Source organism: Nicotiana attenuata, unplaced genomic scaffold (genome assembly GCF_001879085.1).
Source record: "Nicotiana attenuata strain UT unplaced genomic scaffold, NIATTr2, whole genome shotgun sequence".
Taxonomy (NCBI): Eukaryota; Viridiplantae; Streptophyta; class Magnoliopsida; order Solanales; family Solanaceae; genus Nicotiana; species Nicotiana attenuata.
In genome coordinates this window covers 28,832-34,015 of record NW_017670667.1, presented here as the reverse complement: position 1 = coordinate 34,015, position 5,184 = coordinate 28,832, and positions in this window count along the sequence as shown.

Genomic DNA, 5,184 nt, shown 5'->3' with positions numbered 1-5,184 from the left:
GCTACTTCAAATGCAAACATGGATTAATCATCATAGATCAAACTAAGAATTTCAACCATCAAAGAAATATAAACAAACAGTTAGAGCAAAAACAGTGAATTTCATTGATGATTGATAAGATTCTACCACAAAGCATAAGAAGAAATAAAAATACTGAAAACATGAGCAAAAGAAACAAAACATCCCGAATTGGGTCACTGGTTGATCTACACTAGGCTAAGATTTAAGGCTTGCAAGAGGTAGGGGCTGGGTTATTTGCTTGGAGAAGTTTTAGCATGTCTTGAAGAATTCCATCATTCTTCTCCTTTTCCTTTGCAAGTTCAGTTCTGAGAACATCTCTCTCAGATTCTACCTCAACCAATCGTGTCTTTAGCCTTGCTATCTCAACATCCTTTGCCTCACTCTCCTGTAATAGAGCTCTGACCTTGCTATTGATAGGTGTCCTTTTAGATGAACCGGGTTCATTAGGAATGACATTGACTTCATAATCGCAAGCAAGCAGAGTATTAACCCCACTTCTTCATAGGTACCTTGAAATGTGCAAGCACAGTTGTGAGAATGAAACCATAGGGAATGGCATGAGTTTTGGTGCCATTGATAACTCTATCAGTAGGTCCAAGAGGGTTTCCTATTCAGATGGAACAGGTTCATCTATATTTTTCCCAAGTTGAACAAACCATTCAGCAGCTTCGCCAGACCCACTTCCCCCTGTTTTGCTCACACTTTCTTCTATTTCAGTAAATTCCTCTCCCCAAACAACCCATTGCACCAGTTTCTTTTGTTAGACCAACATGAGTGGGTGAAGAATCAACCACTCTTGTACCCTTTCCCCTCACAGTACTCCTAGCACCCTTGCTCTCTTTTTCTTTTTCCTTTTTATTTTTACCACCAACTTCTCCAGATTCTGTAATCTCAACACCTTCTATAGATCCTACCAGTACAAATCTATTCTCCAAATTTGCAGAAACTTCAAAAATTTCTCAGAGTAACTTTAGAATCAGAAAATACCTGTTCAATTTCAGAAGAACTAATCTCTTCCCCCTTAGTAGCATACTTAAATAAATCTTCAGATTTCTAGGATTCTTCTTCCCTACATGCTTTCAATTGCTTGTTTATTTTCTTGCTGCTCTCCTTCAGCGACAATCTTTACTACTACTCTTCTTAGAGATTGGTATAGTTGAAGCAGTGGTAGAAAGTGTGGAAGTGATTTCCTGTGGTGGTGATGAAGGATCTTCAGAGGTGTTCGACATATCTGGGCTAGGGTATGGAAGAGAAGAGAATTAGATTTTGTTTGGAAGATAAAAGAAGACTGAGAGTTTTTAACGTCTTGAGAGAGATGAGGTAAGGAATACACTAAAGCTGATCAATATACAGGGAATAATTGATGGGGTAACTACAGCTTTTCAGACTCTTAGAAGTTTAATCAAACTAAAATTCAGTTTTGAAGAGACGTTGGAGTGTATCCCAAGAATCTAGGTACTTCCATTCAGTTGGGACTCTTTTGAACGGGACTGGTTCACTTGTAACGGATAAGTCCAAAAGGAGTTTGGTATATGGTAGACTTTTCTCATGATCCAAATATAGTTATTTCAAATTATGCAGAGTGCAGAAAACATACCGTGTTACCTTGATGAACCAGGTTCTTCACTGATAATTCTCTTGTGTGAGTCTAAATTTGCCAAAATAGAGAAAATATCATTAGAGATTAATGAGTCATTTTAACACATGGCACAAGAGTATACTATGGAAAGTATGAGACCGAACAAGATTTAATCTAATTATACACAATTTACAGACTTTCTAACCAATTTTTGTTTTTCAATCTTTTTTTTTCCGTTTAACCTTGAACTGGTCCTTTTAGGTGATCTTAATCATCCCTAATTCCAACCTGTTCCTCTCAAAGTGATCTCTACTTAAGGCTTTTGTGAAGATGTCAGCAATTTGCTTGTTAGTAGCACAAAACTCCACAGTGACCAAGCTTTTCTCATAGTTGTCCCTCAAAAATGGCGCCTAACACTATGTGCTTAGTTCTCTTATGATGAACTGGTTTCTTTGTCATACTAATAGCACTAGTGTTATCATAAAAAATATAGGGATGCAACCAACATCAATTCCAAAGTTCAGTAATGGTTGTTTGATCCACAACAATTGAGCACAACATGAAGCAGCAGCAACATACTCAGCTTCAGCAGTAGATAAGGCCATTGAATTTTGCTTTTTGGTAGCCCATGACACAAGACATGAACCAAGGAAGTGTGCCATACCTGAGGTGCTCTTCCTATCCACAAGGAAACCTGCATAATCAGCATCAGCATATCCCACTAGGTTAAAATTACTACCTTTTGGATACCAAAGGCAAAGGTCAGTGGTGCCTTTCAAGTATCTCAATATTCTCTTGACAGCAGTCAAGTGGGACTTCTTTGGATTTGCCTGAAATCGAGCACAAAGACCTATACTGAAAACAATGTCAGGTCTGCTAGCAGTAAGATACAAAAGAGAACCAATCATTCCCCTATACAACTTCTGATCAACAGATGAACCAGGTTCATCTATATCCAATTTCGTGGATGTTGCAATAGGAGTGTCAATTTCTTTGGATGTTCCTTCCTGGTATTGTTACTGAGTAATATGTTCATGGACAGGTTCCCTCGAGGTTTGAGGATCAATTGCTCTCTAGTCAGTTCCCCCTGTCATGTTGCCATGGGTGGAAGGACCTGTTCCATCACATGTTCCTTCCTGTGATGCTTGTGCAGGCTGGACTATGGTTTCACCATTTGAATTTCTTATCAGCCCAATCTCTTCATTATCTTTCTCCTGCTTCTCAGAAAAAATGTTAGTTTTAAATAACATATACATTTTTTCTACACACATAGTTCTTTTACTGTATATCTTATAAGCTTTACTATGTGAAGAATATCCCAAGAATACTCCCTCATCACTTCTGGGATCATACTTACCTAGGGAGTCTTTGCCATTATTGTGCACAAGGCACTTGCATAGAAATGCCCTAAGATGGGATATATTTAGCTTTCTCCCTTTAAGTGACTCATAGGGAATCTTCTTAACAAGAAGTCTAGTCATGCAACTATTTATGATGTAGCATGCAAAAATTCAGCAAACTTAGCATTTTCAAATTCAGTTCCATGATAGACCTAATTGATGCAAATTGATTACCTAGTTGTTTCTGAGTTTTTCTAACAAAAGAAGTAAACATGTCAAATGCTTCATCTTTAGATGTTAAAAATAATGTCCAAGTAAACCTAGAGTAATCATCAACAAGCACCATCACATATCTTTTACCACCTCTGCTTAATGTTCTCATGGGACCACAGAGATCCATATGGACCAGTTCCATCATTCTGGTGGTGCTTACCACTTTCTTGCATTTAAAAGAAGGATCTTACCTGCTTCCCCCTTGCACAAGCCTCACAAACTTTGTCTTCCTTGAACATGATGTTAGGCAGCCCTATCACCAGATCCTTGAAGACTAATTTGTTGAGTTGACTCAGACTTGCATGTCCAAGTCTCTTGTGCCAAAGGAGGGGATCATTGTCCAACACACTTAAGCAAGTGAGTTCATCTTCTGAAAGTGTGGACAAATCTATAATGCATGTACTGTTTACTCTTTTTTCCCTGCAAAATAATCTTGTCAGTGGTAATATTAATCACAAAATATTTGGTAGTGGTGAATGCTACCAAGTTACCTTTATCACATAATTGTGATACACTAATTAGACTTTACTTCAGGCCATCTATTAAGTAGACATTCTCAATAGAGTGATAAACAGTCTTACCTACCTTTCCAACCCCAATGATCTCACCTTTCTTCCTATTTCCAAAGGAGACATTACCTCCTTTGAGGTCCTCAAGTGAAAGGAACTGGTTCTTGCTTCCTGTCATATGCTTTGAACAACCACTATCCATGTACCATATTTTGCTGCTCCCCTTCACTTGGACCCGCGAAAGGAAATCAGGGGTTAGTCTTAGGAACCCAAACTAGTTTGGGTCCTTTTCTATAGGCAAAAGGGTGAATCAAATTCTTTTTAGCCCAACCTGGCAGCCTATTTTTCCCTTGAACAAATTCTTTATTCTTTTGACTAGCCTTTTCTTTTGCAATACATTCATTTTTATAGTGGCCAGTTTTACCACAATGTGTGCAAATTTTGTTCTCAGGAAGAGTGAGGTACTTGCTTTTGGGATCCCACTTAGGTGCAGGGGTCCCGTAGCCAATTCCTCTCTTATTGCTACTATGGTGTTCATGTAGCCATGAAAGTGCATCGGAGGACCTATTCCATTTACAGGTTCTATCTAGCTCGTGCTTAACCTTGTTTAGATCCTCCTTAAGGACTCTTATCTGCTCATCTCTTTTGTACAACTCATCTTTCATTTTTCCTAAATTTTCTTTTAAAGTGAGTTGTGTGTGATCAGATTTCTTTTACCAGTTCCTAATTTCAATTTTAGATTTTCAGATTTAAGCTCTAAGACTGTGGTGTCAAGTTCATGAACCTGGTTCTTCAACTCAGCATTTTTACTATCACTTTCACTAGCCCTAAGTTCCAGGTTTTTGCACTTAGCTTTCAGAATCACACATTCCTTAGACAACTGTTCCTTTTCATTGTTTATAACCTCAAATTCATCAATGACTTTCTTTAGACAAAAACTTAATCTTGTCTTTGAGATGAATTATACTTATCTCAGATTCCTCATCGGATTCTCCAATTGCCATAAGTGCTTGTTCATCTCCATCTTCATCTTCTGAGTCATCATCTGAGCTTTCACCCCAAGCAGCAACCATAGCCTTTGTTAATCCTTTGTTCTTCTTGGGATGAACCTATTCCTTCTTCCTGTTCCTTCGTTCAGCTCTTTCCTTCTTCCATTCAATTTCCCATTGAGGGCAATTTTTGATGTGGTGATCAGTCTTCCCACACTTGTAACACCCCTCATTGGTTTGTTTTTCAGGAACCCTTGGTTTGTTGTAGCTTCCATTTCTTGAAGGACCATTTTCTCTTATTAGGTACTTCTTGAAATCCTTTGTGATCATGGTCATTTCATCCTCCTCTAGATCAGCACCTTCAGTGATTCTGAATGCCATGCTCCTTTCCTTCTTGGGTGCATCCATCTTCATGGTTTGCCTTCTAAGTTCATAGGCAGTGAGATTTCCAATTAGCTCATCCAACTTGAGAG